This window comes from Pteropus alecto, unplaced genomic scaffold (assembly GCF_000325575.1).
Source record: "Pteropus alecto unplaced genomic scaffold, ASM32557v1 scaffold125, whole genome shotgun sequence".
Lineage (NCBI taxonomy): Eukaryota > Metazoa > Chordata > Mammalia > Chiroptera > Pteropodidae > Pteropus > Pteropus alecto.
Genome location: NW_006436888.1, coordinates 6,849,957 through 6,871,092, shown reverse-complemented (window position 1 = coordinate 6,871,092; position 21,136 = coordinate 6,849,957). Strand labels below are relative to the sequence as shown.

At 35.6% G+C, this 21,136-nt stretch overlaps 1 protein-coding gene across 3 annotated transcripts in view; it reads right to left on the bottom strand.

Moving 5' to 3' along the window:
* Positions 1 to 21,136, bottom strand: part of RERE (arginine-glutamic acid dipeptide repeats) — a 367,252-nt gene that overhangs the window by 284,282 nt on the left and 61,834 nt on the right. The window contains exon 1 of one of the 3 annotated variants that reach the window (XM_015591354.2): positions 5,816 to 5,887. The exons of the other annotated variants lie outside the window; for them this stretch is intronic. The gene's annotated coding sequence lies outside the window, so the exon portion shown is untranslated. Of the gene's footprint in view, positions 1 to 5,815; positions 5,888 to 21,136 lie in introns of those variants that run through there. 3 annotated transcript variants of the gene reach the window in all.

Here is a 21,136-nt window from a genome sequence, read left to right as displayed (position 1 = left end):
ATTATTAAAATAAAATATATGCCATGGGATGGGGGAAGTGAGACTCGTCCGCTTGCAGCACACCAAATCCCGCCTTTCTAAGGACAGAGAGTAGAAGCATTAGCTCCAGTGTGCACTCACAGCAAACTCTTCCAACATGGCAAGTCAATCAAAGGTCAGGCATGGAAGTTTTAGTTTTGGGAAGTATGCAGCCCTCTCAGGGATATAGGATGTGAAATAATCCTTAAAGCAACTTAAGAGTGAGTCACAGAGACCTCCAAGATAGCATATGCTTTAAATATATTCAAGGACATTTTCATCTCTAGTTTAAACTCACTAGAGATCTTGGATTATATAGATGAAATTATAATGTTCCAGTAAAGTGATACTTTAAAAAGGCAAAAATACAGTTAAGAGAGATTTCTCATCCGGAAAAGTGTTATGCATTTAAAAAAAAAAAAAAAAGTTTTCTCGGAGAAATAGCTCAGGGAACTCAGAACTCTGACAGGATGTGTAGAATAGGGTCTGACAACATGTGTTAAAATTAGTGGGGGAAAATCCAACTAAGTTTGTTGAGAGTGCATTATCTTACCACTAAAAACCCCAACTGGAATTATTATAACCAAGAATTCAAAACATCAACCAGACAGACATCTGTGCAACTAAAATAATATTTACAAATCCAAAATACTGCTTTCCCCTTAAAAAAAATTTCTAAAGTTATATTTTCTCTGGTAATATGCCTCCAATAAACTAAACTCTTTTTAAAATAAAATCACAAACATCTATTTTAGGAAAAATATAAATTTAAATGTTTCAAAACATTAAATGGGTACTATGTGCCAAGTTCAACATCACAGGTAGTGTTAATGATCCAGTACTTTTCTGCTTAAAACCAGTCACTTCTCTCTAGAAAATGTCAAAAGACTCTAATTCAAAATACCCACTCAAACATGCAAAACACTGGCTAAAACGAAAATCAAAAGCCGCAGCCTCAAGAATGTTTGGCCCAAACAACACTGGGCAGTTTCTTTGTTTTGGAGGAGGGAAGAGTTACAGGTGAGTGAGACTGTCAAGAAGACAAATTCTGAATATCTATTGGACTTTAATTTTAACTGACTAGAAAAAAACAAATATTTGGGATGCAAGAAACAAAATTTAGGACAAAGAATGACATTCTAATATGTACATTATTTGATTAATTCTAACAATAAAACCTAAACACCGACCATACCCTCCAATCTTCAGAGTAAGCGAACTCTACAGTGAAAAATATGAGAACCCTAACAGCAGACTCTGGTATGTTTAAACGATTATCATGTAAAGCATGTTCATTCTCACAAGTGAAAGGAAATGACTGCCAAATGCTTCCTTTACAATCTCTCTAGAATAGAGCAGGTCTCTTTAATGTGAGATTTTCCTGACATTCCCATTGAAGCAGACATTGAACAAACAGAGACACATTAAAAGCTGACCTGGTTCTATTATCTTTTATTGAAGGCCTAGCAAAGATCAGACATGAGTCCAGTGCTATTTACATTTTTTGGTGCATTAATCACTTTTATACTCAATGGCTTCAGAAAAATTCAATAGTTATTTTTTTTTAATGACAATAACCACAGAATATAACCATAGCTGTATTGGTCTTTTTCTCAGGAAGGTCAGAAAAGCTTTAAAAACAGGAAGTCTGTGCTATAAGGTTGAGAAATGTTTGTTTTAACAGTCTAAGGCTTTCTGGTTGCAGTTCGCAGTCAGGTGTTATGGAGGACTAGAGTTTATTCTTTTCAGCCAAAGATTAATGTTACTGGAACAAAGGCCAAAAGGAGCCCAAAAAAGCACATTACCTAAAATAAGACTTGTTTTAAGATCTGAACTATAAATCTTCCTAGCTACCCTTCAACATTAAATGGGAGCTAACTTAGTAAGTGTAGTAGAAGGAACGGTTTATCTTTTGTGATAATTTATAAAAGCTAAAGGAATACCAAAATAACCAATGCTAAGACAGCCACCTAGGAAGAATCAGCAATTTGGTTAATTGATACTTGCCATTTTACACATATTTTCTATTGATTACTTCATTTTTTATCATTATACTAAATTAATTACTGTAACCAAATGTAAGAAAGACCATGTTTCTTGAATGCAGATTCTTGCTTAAAAAACCAACAAAAATCAATGCAGATCAAACTAAAAAAACTTTATCCCCAACAAAATGGTTAGTTTCCGCTTTTAAAGACACAAAAAGAAATTAATTCTACTAGAGTGCAAGATAAATCTAGAACATGTCTAACGTCAAAGATTTTTTCAAAGAAATTTAATTTCATGATTTTCTTTATTTAGCCTTTGTTTATATAGATAATCAGAAAGAATGGTTTCATCATTTGTGGACTCCAATTTATGTAGAATTAAATGTTATATTATGAAAACTTTAAGGTACAAAAATTCAAATATCATAATATGTATCTTATCAATTTAAAATCCACTTGGCTTCTAAAGGGCACTGCTTGGAAAGTCATAATAACAACATGAAGTGCTTTAAAATATAAATACAAAGGGCTATTGCCACAAAAGTATGTCATGTACCCCAAGGTGTATCAAGAAACAAAAAATGATTTTCTATTTAATAATTACAGCTACCTTAACATTTTTTAAGTTTATTTCCTGTAATATTCCTACAGGAGACTAAACTACCTTCATTTAACATATGGGAGTAAAATGACATTCCCTCAACCAACTAGGTGTCTTCCTTATCTTTCAAAAGGCATTGCTCTACTAACGATCAATCCTAAAAACAGACCTGCTGGTTCTCACTTTAGTGTTCTGTGTAATGGTGAGCCTTCTTTCCTGGACACTGGAAGACAATAAAACAACGCCTTCAAAATTCTGAGGAAAAACAGTATTTCATCTAAAATTCTATACCCAGACAAACTATGAACCAAGTATGAGAATTTTTTTAAAAAGACATTTTCAGATATACAAAGCCAAAACATTTATTTCCCATGTACTATTTCTCAGGAAGTTACTCTACAAATAAGAGAAGGAACCAAACAAAAATCTGTGAAAAATTATCCCTAAGGGGATGCTCAGAGTAATAAAAAAAAGAAGATCCTTTTCAACAGCTAGGTGACAAGTCTAGACATTATATCAAGTCAAGATAAAGGGTTCCAAGAGGGATACCATCAAAAGTGATCACATCTTCCATTGCACTCAGAGTTTTTTATACAGTTCTGTTGGAAAATGTGAGGCTGATTTCGGTAGGAAATACAAAACTAGGCAAGAAAATAATGAGAGAGAGAAATAGAGAAAAATTATTAACTCCAGGAAAGAAAATGAAGAAGTTGTACAAAAAAGGGAATTAAATGATAGTACAACATGTGCTTCAGCTACAACTATCACTACAACACACACACACACACACACTGCCATAATAACAGAAATATTCAATGTTGCTTTATCACAAGCTGTGATATAACTACATGAGGAAAATGGATAAGAAAGTAAGTGATATAAAAAGGCTAAATGCTCATTTCTCATTGGACAAAGTCAGTAAATAATGTCTAGAATAGAAAATAAAAACTTAAGCATGTTCTTTATCAATATTGAGGTAACAAAATAAATGGTTTTAAAACCTAAAACATATTGCCTCTGGGGAGTGGGACCCAAGGATGGGAGAGATGGAACAAGAAACTATTAAAAAATAAATAAACCTTGCAACACATTTGATTCTTTAAATCCATGTACATATATTACCTAGATAAAATTTAAATAAATATTAACAAAAATGTTGCCGAAAGACCTTAGCTACTTCTTTTGAAAAATTCACTGACACACACCATTACCATTTTATGATATGTTGTGGTCACCTGGCAAACATTTGTAAATTTCAGAACTTCAAATTTAAAAACTAAAAGATCGTTTTAAGACGCAGGTACCAGGAATGAAATTTATTTTTCTCCGTTGAGTTGGGTGTACTACATTTTGCCACCTGCTGGCAAGACTCTTGAAATTTAGCCACTCCATAATAATAATCTCTAATTTTTTTTTAAAAGAAAAAATATAGAAACAATGACAAAAAAATAAAAAGGATAAAACCACCAAATTCAATCATTATAATTTCAGTCTGCATAATCAAGAAAAATATCACAAACTAACTAAAGTAATAGTTTTTAAAAGATAAATGGTATAAAAAGCAGAAGTATAAATACATCATCTAGCTTCAAAGAACTTAACATGAATTTTTAAGATAATATTTAGCATTTTACCCATTTGTTTATTCAAAATTATGTTCCATTATCAGCTAAAGGTTTTTTTTAAAGGTAAGAAAATAAAGAAAAATCGAAGATGTTTTCAAATACTAGAGGCAAAATTGTAAGCTTATCAATGAGTTAACAGTGGTGTTTTCAATATCTCCCAAACCACGTGCCTTGTCTCTGGTTGAGAATACTGCTGAATTTTAATGCCATTGTTTTGTCAATAAAGAGTGTTCCCATACACTTCACAAGTTCATTAATAATCCTCTAAGACCTAAATTAAAGCTTGGCAAGAAGTTTCTCATGAAACAAAATTTGCTTCTGGTTTGTTAGAACTAAATGTGCCAAGTAGCAAATTAAGACATGGGAATGTACTTTAAAGGTTATGCTTTGAAAGCATTCAGTGACTCAAATAGAGGTATCATTAGACAGCAGCAAAACAAATACTAGGATACCTATTTCATTTGCAATCAGTTAAATTTCAGATGGATTATTTTACGATGATCACCAAGAGCTACTAGGATAAACTTTGACAGGAGACAGACATACACTCGCTAGATTTTCCATTTGAAAACTGGAAGGAAACCAGAATGGATTCCAATTCCAGCATTAAAAGCGATAGAAAAAGAGCCCAGTAATTCACAATGAACCTGCCATTGTGCCAACTACACTGTGTGTGTGTTTAGCATCCATGGGAATGCTGACATGTGCACTGCAAGTGGTGATTGAAGAGTCAATTAAGTAGTGGGAAAGGGCTTGCAGCAAAAACTTAAACTAAAAATAATCCATTTATGGGAGAGCAGTAAAAAAAATGCTGGCTAAACTATAATCAAAGTCTGTATTTCCAGTTTCAATAGTAAACACAGTTGTTAAGAGTAGTTAACACACAAGACCATAAGTGCATGCAATTTCAAGTAAGAAACATCTGTTTTACCAATAGTATCCTTGTTATACCCTCCATTTTTTGCTCAGAGACAAAATGAGAGTAAGAACAAAGGCAGGTTATGACACATAAAAGAAAAAACAATCAATTTACCTTAGGAAAAATACCTCAGGAAAATCAGCATTTTCCTTTTCATTCTTGTTACATAAATTTTTTTATGTAAATATTTACCTTTTACATAAATTCCAAAAATTATAAATTCTAAAGCTGTTAGATTTCTAGAACTTTACAGAGCTTCTTAAGAAATAGTCAGATGATAATACAGTCTCTCCCTCTGCTGTTTTTTGTCCCCACCAACTGAGGCAGTATGCCTATTTCCACACCAAGGAGTGACAAAATTCAGAAAATTAAGCAAAGTAGACAGGCAAAAGCAGAAATGTCATCTAGTTAATGACAAAAAAAAAAAAAAAGGCAATGCAAGCCAGTGATCTCTGACCTCAAACTAGGCACTAGTCAGCTGAATTATTTTTCAGTTCTGAGGATAAAAAGTTGTTTTATTTCACCAATGGCGAGGTTTAGTCCTGTGTGTTTTCCAGGTGATTTTACACAGTGAGTGATGTTCTCCTCGTCTGGTGCTCTAAGAGCAAGCGCCCCATTTCATCCCTGGCTCTTGACTGAGCTTCCAGGTCTTTGCACAATTTACCTTAGTGGTGAAGGGAGCCAGCTCTCTGAAATCAGATGGCCAGGGTTGTTGTTCCTGCTCTACGACTTACTAACGGAGTAATCTTGAGCAAGTTTTCATAGGCTCATCTGTAAAATGTAATTAATAACAGTACTTACTACAAAAAGTGATTATGACAATGAAATGAAATGATTCAGGTAAAGCCAAGCACCAAGCCCACAAGAAATGCTCAATGAATGCTAGGTATCATTAGCATTGTGATCATGAACTCCATCATGGACTCTGTGAGAAACTGATTAAACAATCAGCCTAGGCCTAAATCGCCCCATCAGCGAGGTTAGCAATTCCTTATTTGTTTACAAAGCACATCATTCTGTAAAAGGTGGGGAGGGGAGGCAGGAAAATCAGCATTTTCCTTTTCATTCTTGTTAGCACCACTGCTGCATTATTTATATGAACAGAGGAGGAGTGTGTCTGGACAGATGCTCGACTGGGTCCTGCAAGCAGGGCATCTATCACAACAGGCAGTGCCTGTCTCAGCAACCAACGCCTTCCCTGCCTCCTCCCTCCCTTTCAGCACTCATCCCCATGGACTAAGAGTGCAGTGGAGACACACAGTGGCCGCACAATGTCAAATGCTATTGTCTAAGCATTCTGGCCATAGATTTTGATGAAATGAAATGATACATCGCTAAACGATTCCTTTTGCTCTCAATTTATGTCCTTGAGAAATTATTAAATATCCAAAAAGGCCCAAGGTGTGTTAGAAACAAAAAGGAGAAGAGGAGAGGAGGAGAGGGAAGGAGGGCAGGATACATTTACAATAGGCAGTCTACTATGTATTCATCAAAGCAGAACTAATGAAATTATTGAAATAACACCAATTAACATAACATAGAGGAACAAATGATGGAGATATACCATCTGCCTAATTCAAGTTAGAGGAAAGACAAGTGTCTATCAAAGAAAGGGTTTCTACAGAGTCTCAAGCACTGTATTCAAATAGTTTTCCTCATTTCTGTTTTCTCTGAACTAGTAAAAGTAGGACTATCTACAGTTAACGGATTAAAACTCAAAATTTTCAAAACATTTAAAACAACATAATTGGGGTGGCAGAAAACACATTTAATTGGCCAAGGAATAACTTTTCTTTTAATCAGATCAATGTGTTTCTAATAAGCCCCTACGTATTTTCATACAGACATGCTGCTTTTCTGTTTACAGTGCTGGTACACATACAAACGAACAAACACTTATGGATTGATCAGTTGATTGAAGATAATTTAGACTTGCCTGAGGCATGAAAAGTATTTATAGAATATTTATGCTTACTGTAGTTCCTTTTTAGGGTTTGCAAAGGATGGCAAACAATACTAATAATAGGACCTACTTACATAAGGTTATCACAACTATGAAACGATTTGGTACATAAGGATGGCGGTATATAGGCTGTATTAGCAAAGGTTGGTGAGGTTTATCAAGGTTTATTAATTATAGAACAGGCTTCTCTGGAGACATATAAAGCACTGCCAAGTCCTTTGAGGTTTAGACTATTGCTAGTAGTACTCTGGAGAATAATACTGTTGTACGAATTGTCTGAGTTTAAAGCTAAGCATAGTGTTGTATCGAAGTCTGGGTCTTAGCTATTGTGAGATCAGGGTGAAATGGGTAGAGGAACTAGGTACTGGTGAATGTGCACAGAAAAGCACTTTTCTTCCTGGTTAACGGCTTACTCGGGGGGGAGGGGGGAATGCATTTAAAAATTTCCAAAAGCTTTTTCCCCAAGAGCAGATATTATTAATCTAGTTCTTTAAAGAACAAATAAATCAGTAATCTTGGCATTATAAATCTTCCTCTACATTTCAAAGGCCATCTTACATACATGTTAGATAAATGAGTTCCAGACTTAGGCAGGTTTCTACACCTTTAAAGCTTCTACATGTAGACCCATCCCTTTCAGATGCACTGATTTTTGAAGTGCCTCCACCTCCAGAGTGTTAATCACACTCTTCTCAATGCCACCTCTCTACCCACCACCATATAATTCTACTGCTGCAATGATCACAGACTTAAAATTATTTTCTTACACATTGGTCTCCATCGCTACACGGAGCTACTTCAGGGCACAGAATGTGTTAGATATTTTTATATTTCTAATTTTCCTAAATAATTTATTCACCCATTAAAAGAAACCTGTTACTGAACCTACTATGTGTCAATGCTTTATTCATTCGACAAAAATGTATTGAACAGGCACTGTTCTCAAAGCATTTGGAACACAGCTGTGAACAAAGCAGAAAGTCAGTCCTGGCCTTGTGGATCTTACATTCTGCAGAAGGAAACAAACAATAACCAATAGATATGATACCTACATTATACAGTATATCCAGAAGTAATATGTGCTAAAAAGAAAAGAGAGAGAGAGAGAGAAAGTTGAGCAAGATAAGGAAGGTTAAGAGTGTGTAAGGGGCAAGGTAGCAGCTGCAGTATTAAAATGGGTGGTCAAGGCAGGACTCCTTGAGAAAGGGCATTTGAGCGAACCCTTTCAGGAGACGAGGCAGTTAGCCAAGAGGGTAAAGTGGATCTCTGGAGAAGAGTATTCCAAGCAGAGGGAATCACCAGAGCAAAGGCAGGTGGTGCAGCAGCCTTTCAGGAACAGCAAATAAAAAGCCAAAGGAGCTGAAACGAGATTTGAAGTTATGAGGAAAAAGGGCACTAGTAATAAGGTCAGAGGTCAGAGAGAGCCTCAGAGGCCATTTATAGGGGTGTTCTTATAATTGTATAACTACAAGAGTAGTCATAAAGCGTACATCACAAAATATATGTATTTGTACATGAAGAATACCCAGGCACTACTAAAATTTAAAAACAACAGCTTAAGTGTTTTTCCTACACCCCAGTGGATCATCCTGTACATTTTGTTCCTTGGAGAAGCACCCCACTTTGAAGACCACTGCGCTACGCTGTCACAGCTTGGACAGTTAACACTGTATCCATAACAGCTAGGAGCAGCGCAGAGGGTCTGCTTTCCTAAGCCCCTCAACATAGCCTGGGACTTCCCTGAAGGCCTTACAGCAAATCCCAGGATGTGAGAGGCTGGAACCAGAAGGGTTCCCACCATCCATCCACCCAAGAGTTTCTTAAAACCTCTTCTCTTCGGTAGGAGAAAGACACCTGACCTGGGCCAATGGGATTTGGCAACCTGGTCCCAACCTGCTTCCTTTCTGCTGGAAGAGCTGCTGATCTCTGTTAGGAGTTTTGATTACATTCTGGCAAATATGTTGTCCTTTCTAACTGCTTAAACATGTGAAATGGGTTTCTCAGTGCTAGTTAATATCACAACTAAAAACTAAACCATCTTATTAATGCAAAACCCTAGTCTCTGTCTTAACAGCCATGAAGCTGGATAGTCACCTGTTGCTAAATGGTCATAAACAAACAGCTCTATTTCTTACATTGAGTAATTTACTTTCATGATTACATTTTTATAAATGTATTTTTTAGGTTGGTTTTGTTTCTATTCATTCATTTTTATAGTTACTTCTACTCATGGCAAGTCACATAGGCTTTTTAATTTTAGTAGTGATATAAAGTTTCACTTTAAAGCAAATATGTTTCAGTACAAAAAGTTAGGGCTTTTAAAAAAAATAAATGACAGTGCCAGCGGTCTGTACAGAACTAGCAGAACTCATAAGGACGTACAGAGTGAATGACTGATGCTGAAGGAACATGCTGTGGTAGAAAGTTCTAAAGTGTGGGTGCCATGAGACACAAGTCGTCTACATTATTTCCTGCCTATACCCCGAACACTGTGCCTGGCACACAGTACTCCACAGACAGTTATTGAATAAATGAAAGTGGTGAAGCCTCTCTGACTCTCGAATTCACTTCTATCCTTTCTCCTATCAGTCCCAATCTTGGCTGCCAAAAGCTGTGGTATGTTCTTAAAATTTAGAAAGCTCCTCAGGTGATTCTAACATGCCACCAGGGGTGCACACCACTGCACCAGACAGCACTGCCTTTCTAATTAAACAAGCAATCATAGTCCAAAGTGATAAGTGTTATGCTAGGCAAGGATAGTACCTAGAGCCAGGAAACTTAACATAGTCTAAAAGCCACTGGGAAGATTAACTGAGACTTTAAATAATGAGAAGGAATTAGCCAACTGTATATTCTAAGCAGAGAGAACAGTGGGTACAAAGGCCCAGAGCTCAGACTGCAGGATAAATGCAAGAATTCACTTTCTTCCTAGCTCTCTCACCTGGTGTGACCAACTGTCCCAGTTTCCCAGGACTGACACAGTTCCCAGGACACAGGACTTTCCATTTTAAAACCAATAAAGTCCCAAAGACGAATTGGTCACCCTACCATCCTACTCTGACCAGAGAAAAAGAACTGCTAATATGATCAGTCAGATTCTCAAACCCTGATTACACCACATTTACTAGTAGGCAGGATGATCATCATGTATTGAAGGGGGCTCACTCTCTCTCTGACACACATTGTTTTTCTAAGGTAGGATTCCTAAGACATGACATGCTAAGGTCCCCACCATCTTGCATTCTCCTTTCTTGCCAAAAATGGTGCTGCAAGAGCCAACAAAAGGCTTTAAAGCAAGGGAGTGAGAATCAGATTTAATTTTATAAGACTACCCTTGCTATAAGTGTGGAAACAAACTGGAGGACAGCAAGAGTGAAAGCAACTACAGTGGTTTTGCGCCTAACGCAACATTTCTGTAAGAGATGATTGGGGGCCTGGACTTGGTTGTTTGTAGCAGTGAGGATAAGATCAAGAGAGATTGAGAAGCGGAATCAAGATCAGATGATGATTAAATAGGGATGCAAGTCAAAGAAAGAAGAAAGAACATAACTACCTTTTAGATGACATAAAACACTGGCTGTTCTCAATTTATAACTTCGATATGTTTCAAAAGTTCACTGTGGATTCATTATTTAACATTCACATTTCCATAGTAACAATTTTAAAAACTGTAGTTATACTCCAGGCTATGTCACTAACCTACTAAATCCATTAAGAGGCTGACATACATTTTCCAACGAAAAATTATAGAAAACAATATTTTTGAATACCTATAAAAGTCTTGAGATGAAGAAACATTTTCTATTTATTTTAAATGTTGGTATTTGAGGCAAAAACATTTAATTGATGAAGGAGGAGATACTTGCAGAAGGTTTAAATGGGTATTCTGGGTATTTTCAAGAGCTGTGAAGAGGTTCTTTATGATATTTGCTTTTACTTTTATAATGTATAGCTGTTCTCTTCCTTAGTGCAGTTATTACTAGCTCCACTTCTATCCCTAACTAGCCATAATCAAGGTCTGTTTTGGGGAAGAAATACTTTCCTGAGATAACTAGTAAGGAACTGAAAGAGAAAGGATGGACATTAGTAAGTATCGCCTGAGGCAGAATGAGATGGGTAAGACTGGGGAAAGGAAGTCTATAACAATGCTTGTCAAGCCCAGTATGAGTCAAAGAAAGGGAGTAGGAGGAAGACAGCTATTCCTGATAGCTCTCTCTGGGACACAGCTGAGGACTGGTGACAGAAAGAGCAGAGTGAAAGACATCATTGGTCAACTGCGTACAGCGAAGAGGGGAAGAACAGGAAACAAAGTCTAAGCCCCTTACTTAAGTCTCCACAACCTTCATTTTTAAGGTACATCCTACCCTCTGGACACTTTCCAACTTCCTTTGAGAACCAACTCGAGAGGTTTGGTTCAGTTACTGCCATAGAATGCTCTAATGGCCTCAGCTGACTCCATATCCAGCAAAAGGCCAGCCACCTCTTTAATATTCTCACCAGCATATTCAATTGTCTCACCTCCTTCCCTTTCTGTGGTATTTTAATCAGGTTTCTGCCTGGCTAAACTCCACCCACATGGGATGCTTTCAAGGCTTTCATAGTATTAGCTGCAAATGCCTAAAGAAAAGAAGAAGAATTCTAATTTGAGAAAGGGACTCAAATTATATAAACCAGATCCGGTCTTTGGGATATTTATACTGTACTAAATTCCAAAGCACGTTTGTGTATTTTAACTTAACTGACTAAATGAACTGTATGATAATAGACAATCTTGCAATTTAAATACAAATCAAAAATTTTCTGAGGTACAACTTTCTCACCTACTCTTCCTGAAAGTGACTAAAAGGAAACAAATTCCACAATTCAGTGAGGAAATCATCACTTCTCTCAAGACGGATATTTCACATTTCCTACCTGCCAAAAATGTAAATGGCAAGTGTTTGCGCGCATTTGCCCATTATTTGGTGCACAGTCTTTATTACAGTTGAACTATTTAAAACAAAACAAAACTCTATAATTGTAAAGAATACTTTACAAAATAAAGTTTAGCAAATGGAAAACTTGTAAAACTTTACTCTTTTCTCCTTCTTTCTTAAAAAGAGCCAACAAGCCGAGTCTTCATCATAAACGCAGACTATATAAAGGTACAGTCAGACGCACACGGATGGGGATGGAGTGGGCCAAAGACCTGAACCACCTCACTGTCCCTCAAGCACTACATACTCATGAACACCCCACTGCACTGTACACTGCAGAATGAAATAAAACTTTGGAGAAAGGGAAAATGTGAGGCAACTGTTGCTTTGATTAGGAAGCCATGGTGTTCAGCACAGCCATAGGATAAGTAGCATCCACTCCTCATTCTCCAAGACGTCTAAGTAAAGACTAGACTGTCATCAGGCAAGACAAAGACCTCGGCACTAGCCCAACAACATGAGGGTCCCAGAGACTAGCTAGACCTAGACACTCTTGATTATGCATCACAGCAGTTTTTGTTTCAGGAATTTCACTAGTTTTAGGTATAAAGGCAATGACGTGTCAGATTTAGATGGGTTTAGCAAACTTCACTCAAATGAGCTACCTCTAGAAAGTCGTCCTGTCCTCCCTTGGATACCCAATTAACATCCAGATCATGAGTTTGCCTTGCTAAGAAATTAAATGACACAGATGCAGCCGAGAATTGGCTAACTGGGAAACTTTTCCTTCAGGAAATCTCCAAAGCCCATCCTTAATTCAGCTAAGAGCTCCACACAATGACAGAGAAAAATATATTTCTGTTAAAGGAGGCCTTGTCAAAAAGGGAACTGATAAAATGCTCCATCAAACACATACTTCTTTAACTTCTTTAACATTCCAAGCCAATATTCAATATCATTATGAATATGAAATATGAGAGCAATCTTGAAAACAAGAATGTACACTATTGCCACTTTTACTTAACATTATTTTTGTAAGTTCCACTTAACTGAAGTAAGGCAAGAAAAGAAATGAGGTTAAAAAAATAAGAAAGAGACAATTATTATTTGTAGACAATATGATTGCCTAACTGGGAATAATCCAAGAAAATAAACTGGAAAAGTATTAGAACTAATAAAAGTTTTATAATGTTATTATGCAATTAAAAGATCAATTGCTTTCCTAAATACTAACAATCTTAGAAATTGGAGAGTTCACAATACAAGTAATATTCCTAGATATAAACTGAAGAGGAAACACAAAGGATTTACAGAACTAAAACTTTGTCTTATAAAAATAATAAATTTCATTTATGTTTTATTAAGGGCTTGAATAAATATAATATTCCTATCAAAAAAAGTCATCTATGTCTTACTCTTCAAATTAATTAAAAGTATTTCCATCAAAATCTCAGTAAGTCTTGATTTCATTTGTTTTTGGAGGCTGAGTAGGTTGGCATAGGAAACTGACAAAATGACTTTAAGTTCTTAGGAAGTCAGCCTTCAACATCAAGCATTGCTTATCCCCAGTAAGAAAAACCTTTGATTTCTGTTCCTGTTGACAGAATTCTCTGACTACCCAGCGTTCCTGTCACCCTCTTGGCCTTCAATGAACACCCCAGTCCATTGATCTGTTCTTTCTGTCCCAAACTATCACTCTTGGCACAGAAATGAACATTCATTCCATTTTCATGCTACTGCTCTTTCTAGCATTCTCATCCCTCAATTTCCTTTGTTCCTGCCTCATATATACCCAGAAAATCTTCGACCCCGAATTTAGGTTAGGAGGTATCCTGGCACAGTAAGAACTCATGCTTAGGAGTTAGCCCACCTGGTTTCAGATCCTTACTTTACTGCCTACTCACTCTGTAATCTGAGGCAAGTAACTTAATTTTTCCAAGCCTCAGTTTCTACATCCATAAGTAATAGTAGTACCTAACTTAGAGCTATAATGAGGGTTAAATAAGCTAATCCATGAAAGATCTCAGCTCAAGGCTTGACATTTAATAAGCACTAAAAATATGAGCAACTATGGGCTGCTGGGCCTTGGGACAAAAATCACCTCAACGTACAGATTGGAAATGCTACTCATTTGTCATCCAGTCTTAGCAGTTCTTATCACCTTCTTGTTGTATGTCTCTAGTCAGCTCCTTTTCTCTGTTCCACAACTGCCCCTCTTCTGCCTGCCACTTTTAAATGTGAGTATTCATCAGAGGACCTATCTATGGACTTCTCTTCGCATTCTCAAATCCTGCTTACATAAATGATAATTACCAAGCTCTAGAACTGACCTCTCTTCCGAGCTTCAGATACATAATTAGCCAACTGCCTGAATGCTCTGCGTGCACTTCCAACTCAACACGCTCCACATACCTTTTCCTCCTCGTATATTTTCAGTACCAGTTAAACAACATTATTTTAACTTAATCACACTTTTAAAGGCCCTGTCTCCAAATACAGTCACATTCTGAGGTACTTGGGGGTTAGGCCTTCAACATATGAGTGGGGGTGGGGCACAATTCAACCCATAACACTGATCTTCCCACCTCTACCTTTGCTTACCTGGCCCTGACTACATCTTCCCCTCGACTATGAAAGCAATCTTTCTGAAATTCAATTTTGATAATGTCCTTGTCCTGCTTAAAACTAGCGGCAGCTGTTCTTCATCCAAACTGTGAATGATAATGGTGATGATACAAATATTTATTGAGTACTAACTATGTGCATGGTACTGTTCTAAATACTTCACATATAGGACCCTTCCTATAGGATGATCCTACTACTACTATCTCAATTTTATAAATGAACTGAGCAACAAAGGTATTAAATAACATCTATTCAATAAAGGCATGCAGTCAGTAAGTTAAACTCAGACTCTGCACCCTGAAATAAAAAGGTACCTGACACGGAAATTCAATTTATTAGTCAATTTGGTTTCCCATTTTGACCCTTCACCTATCACAAACTACCCTCAGCACAATCCAACTAGAACTTTCATTAGAGGAAAGAGGATGCTTAGAAGGGAATACTGATCCATACTTACACGGCTATCAAATCTGAATACCTCGCAAATATCAAATCGGCCAACCATTACCAAAATAAGGAGGGGGAAGAAGCTGTGGGAGAGAGAGAAAGGGATAAAACTGCAGAATGACAACAGAGAAAGAAAATCTAACAACTCAGCAATAATATACCCTTCGCATTAGAAATAAGGATGAATAAACAATATTTTTCAATGTCTGAAGGGGCTTTTACAAAGAAGAGATTAGTAACTAGACTGAATGGCTATGGTTCAATATAAAATACACAAATATAGATTTTTTTTCCTCTAAATAGAACACCAGAAGTTAGCAATCCTAGAATTTATTCAAGGGGACTTTAAAAAGGAAGTATATAAACTGTGAAACAAAAAAAAAATATTTTTAAATGCTAATCATTTTTTCCTTGAATATGTTTTAGAATACTATCTGACAGTCATTAAAGGGTTCACTGTTGAAACCATTTTCATAACCTAAAGTTTGAGCCCTATTCATTCAGTCTGTGCTGTATACGCTGATTTTTACCATAGCAAGGATCAACAAAACTAACCGTTCTTCAAATTAACCAAGTGCTCACAATGTTACATAGAAAAAATGTCTGCTGTGAAATATATAGTGTCTAACATTATTTAGTACCGACACAAGCTAACAAACGAGCTGTATTTTTAAGTATTTTTAAGAATAGGCAGGAGAAGGAAAGTAATTCCTACCTGTAAAAAAGACAGTTTGGCTCTTTCAGCATTTCAGACCAAAAAAAAAAAAAAAACTATAATGCTAAAAAAAGGATAAAAAATTAGAGAAAACTTACTTTCCAGCTCTGAATTACCATCATTAGATTGTACAAACCATCAAGTAGGGACAGAATACACAAAAATAGAAATCACTAGCTGAAATAGGCTTGAAGGCAGTTCTTTCCCTTAAATGAAGCCTTTAAATCTAATAAATCCATACAATTTCTGTGTATTCTAGCCTTTTTTTTAAATGCGTAAATCCAAGATTTTGTTCCATAGCCCTTGGAAATTTTCCACATTTACTATATGATAAAGAAAACCAACTTTAACCTTGGATATGACTAGACTCAACCTTGAATTTAACATTAAAAATGACATCACTTATATCTTCTATGACATTAATACATTTATTTTATTTTTGACAGTAACAAAAGCAACCCTGAATACATGCATGAATTGAAGTTATCAATAAGTAACCACTTCTTTCTGTACCTCCTTCTTCCGGTTAATAGCTCAAGGTTAGGCAAAATATGGACTAATGGTCAAACAAAGCCCACTGCCAGTTTCTGTATGGCCCACAAGTGAAAGAATGGTTTCTATATTTGTAAATGCTTTGGGAGGAAAACAAATCAAAAGAAGAATATTCCATAACACATGATAATTATATAAAATCCAAATTTCAGTGTCCATAAATAAAGTTTTATTGGAAACAGTCACACCCATTCATTTAAATACTGTCTTTTAGCTGTTTTTGTGCTACAAAGGTAAGGTTGAACAGTTGAAACAGAGACAACATGGCCTACAAAGCCCAAAATACCATCTGGTTCTCTTCAGAAAAAGCTTGCCCACCAATGTTCTAGCTATTGTCAGAGACTTACAGAAGATGTCATTAAGAAGCTCTAGACAGCAACATGACCAGTAGGGATATAATTACTGAGAGGAAATATGCTCTGATGGGCAAATCTGGAGCTGAAAGTAAATTCCTACCAGCACTGATCAGCTGACATCTCCGTTTCATGAAATACCCCAGATCTTAAGTTGTTATATAACCATAACATAAGATTCTCTTAAGTGATGCCCCAAGATATATATCCATAAAAAAGAAGACATTTAGACAAAGATTTTATAATCAGACCTGAGAAAATTTTTCTCTACAGCAAAAGGACCTACTGACATCAAAGAGAAGATAAACAAAATCAACAAACTGGAGTACAAAACAGGTAAATTGAGGAAATCAAAACAATAGATTTGAAAAACATGGAATAAAATGGGGGAATACAGTAACTAAAATTTATTCCAAAGGATGGAGATCGGGTGTTGTATATAGAGAAATTTTCAAGTGTGAGAGAGAAATTGAGAAATATATATTGAATAGGATACATAAATTGAATTGAATAATCTTAAATGGTATTTAAATCTTAGACTATTTTTTATTCTTTAAACTGAAAAATAGTCTAAGATTTAAATACCACTTAAGTGAAAATTTCTCTTATATATTTCAAAATACCAAGAAGCTTTGGCAATTTACATTTAAAAAAAAAAAAAGATAATACTATCTATACCATAGTAATGTTCTGTCATTTGCTAGAATTAAAAAAAAAAATTAACAAGTCAATTTTAAGTTTCAGAATTAGGCAATGTCTCTCAAATCCTTTGTAAAATAGGAATTTAGTTGCTTTATGTATTAGAGGTTGCTTAAATTTTTTACCTTCTGTTTCTAGATACAGTATAAACAAAAATATTCAACCTCAAACCTTCTTCCCCTCAAAGTATTCTCTATAATTAATTCCCTACTTTTTTCTTAAAAATAAAATTCTGGCTTACCTATATGCCATGCTGATTCTTGTAAAATTTTAAAATTTCAAGTGAAAGCTTTGATGTGTGTTATATATTTTATACACATGAACAGATATTTTATATTATTCTCTGGGAATGGGATGGAAAAATGATATGTATACAGGTGGTACTAAAGGAGAAGTCAATACCCAACACCAATAATCAAAGCTAATGTACAATACTCATGCCTGTTTCCTAACTGCACTTCCTTTTTAACATTAGTAAAAAATGTGGGGAACACTTACTATTTATCATTTAAAATGTAAAATTCCTGATCTGTTTCTTTCCAAAGAAATAGGTCAAAATAACTATTTTATCCAACCTAAGATAGAAATCAATGAGATAAATGACCAGAAAAAAACAAAAAGAAGATACTTTGGTTGAGATCTATAAAGCAATGTGAATGCACACTAAAACAGAACCTCAAAATAGTATGTTTCTTAAATTTGCACTATTTGCACTTATAGAAGGCCTTTTACCCAGGAATTTCAAAGCGCTTTAACAAACCACGAATGGAAAACTTGAATTATCCTAAATCAGATAAAGAAAATGAAAACCTTAAAAAAGTACATTTTAAGTTATTATATGTCAAAATTAAAATTAAAAGCTCAAAATCCCAAATGTCCATCTATCACACCTAACCACTGAACAGACCATTTTCCGTACTGTAAAATGCAGTCAAAAAATCTGTTTCCTAAGTTTATAATTAATAGTTTAAAATCTCGAACCTAAAATTCTAAGAGATTTATTATTTTGTCCTTTGCAATCCCCAATTTTTTTTGCTTTTAAGGGAGAAAAAAGTTTAAAGGATCCAAAACCTCCTTAGAGTTCAAAAACAGTTCTTTCCAAACCATATTTGATAACTTATGTGTAAATGAGTCAAAAACATACAGACTAGATTTCCCTGAAAACATACAGAAATTTAAAAGGTAGAGGAAGAAAATGATTGGCATGTACTATGCTCTGGGTAGCACTGAATGAAAACGTTTGAGAAGTTTTAGAAAGGTTCAACACTGATAGATATTCACCAATCAAGCATCTAGTCTCAACCTTTCCATTTTAAAGAGATGTCTACAAATGTGTCAGGATAAGTCAAACTCTTCCTAATAAAGGGTACATTTACTTCCTACTCAAAAGTATTTGAGAACACAAGATATACCATTCCTTTTGCTCAATGTTCCACGAATGCCTGAAAAGCGAACTCAATTCAATTTAGTTGAATCAGTAAAAGAATTCCGGATTTTCTAAGCCAATAAATTTTAAACCAAGCACGGATATTCCCTAGGGCCCATAATTATGATATATTATCTAAGTAACCTTTCTAAGCCAAACCGGAACACTCCTTTCCAAAACTCACATTCTACCAAATTGGGACACTATGTAACAGGGAGAGAGATTGCTGAACACAAGGATTTTTCCAAAGCAAAACTTAAATGCCAGAAAGCGTAAACATGCTGAGTTATACTGCCCTCTAGAGTCACTTTTTGATATTCTTTTTAGACTGAAATTAAATTCTAATCATAAGACCCTTCTAATAATTAAGCAGGCTTTCGATATTCTAATGTTGTAGACTGACCTTTTTAAAGCAGATTGGTAGTAGTTGTTACTAAAATCTATAATATTTCAAACATCCACCGTTATTAAAAATTAACAGTACTTCCCAAGACAGGAAAGCACCCAAAACAGAATTTTATAATTTGTATTTTAAGTTTTAAATAAGTCAAATTGCATAGATCTCTAAAACAAACATGACTTAAAGCATATAATAATTAACCCAGGTGGCCAGGAGTTCTCTCTAACAAAACCTCAAGTTCATACATTTGACTAAACATACAAATATGGACCTCATAAAGCTAGCCAGTGCAGCCCAGGTTGACTTCTCAGCTTGCATCTGTCCTCTCAGCTTCTAGCAGTTACTGTCTTTCTCTAGCCAGGCAACCAGAGCCCTAAAGGGATCTTAAGGAGCTAAGAGAAGCCATGGCAACCAGCATCTGTGTTAGCTGCAAAGTACAAACACCAATATTCACTTCTCCTAAATATGCATGTCTTCCAAGGCCAGGTATAAAAGACACTGTAGTTTTGTCTGCCTTCCTCTGGAAAGCCAGCAGCAATATCATAAGGATACTCAAGCAGCCCTATAAAGAGGTTCCATTGGCAAGGAACTAAGGCTTTGGCCAAAAGCCAGCACAAACTTGCCAGCTGTATGAGTCAGTGATCTTGAAACTGGATCCTCCAGCTCCAGTCTAGCCTTCTAATTACTGAAATCTCAGAAGAGACCCCAATCCAGAACCACCCAGGTAAGCCGCGCCCAAATTCCTAACTCCAATACAGTGTGGAAGACAATAAATGCTGAATGTTTTAAGCCGATGCTTTGGAATCATTTTTTACACAATAGAAAGTCAGTTTAAAGAGCTCTTTCACTTTCCTCAAAGTATTACGATTAATTATAAAATGTCCCAAGAACACAAAGATTATGGGATGGAAGGGGAAGAGAAGGAAAAAGAGCAAGATTTTCATCATCTCCCCTATTTTTTACACAACTGATAATATTGGAGCTTAATCTAAAACATGTATGTAATAGGACTGTGTTATTGTTGATTCTTGCCTTTATTTTGATACAGTTGGAAAAGTCCTGAAAATGTCTCCATATTCATTACAAAGCGAAAGTCAGTTTAAAGAGCTCTTTCACTTTCCTCAAAGTATTACGATTAATTATAAAATGTCCCAAGAACACAAAGATTATGGGATGGAAGGGGAAGAGAAGGAAAAAGAGCAAGATTTTCATCATCTCCCCTATTATTATTAATTACTCTTCGTCCTAGGGTACAAATCTGAGAGCTTCACTGTATTGCTCAAAATTCTTTCCCAAAGTTTATGGGAGTGAATCCAGACACTGTTCATGGACTACCTGATTCCTAGCTACCAGTCTCATCGGGCAACATAATGGGTGTACACAAACATCCACTTATTACTTTGTGCAGCCTTAGACAGGTATGGTCTTTACCTCCCTGCTTCAGTCTCATCAGTAAAATGAGGATAATTACAATACTGATGTTGTAGTTACTATAGAAATTTAATAAATTAAAACACACAACGCACTTAGAGCAATACCTTGCCTAAGTACTCAATAAATGTTAGCGATAATCATCTGCCATTTCCCTTCTCATAACTTAGACTGGTTCAAGCCATTATGAACTATTAGTTTTCAAACTCACCCACACTGTGTTTTACTTTCGTATAAGAAGACTCACATCTGGAAGAGCCTTCCTTAACTTATAGTATTTACTCTTACTCATCCTTCTAAATTCTTCAAAAGTCCCTTCTTTATACAACCTTCTCTGATTTCCATTTTACTTACTATATCCCCACAGAAATACTTATAAAATATTTAAATTATTCTTTTCCTCTCCCACAAAACCATATGCTTCCTAATAATAATACCTATTATTTACTGATTTTCCA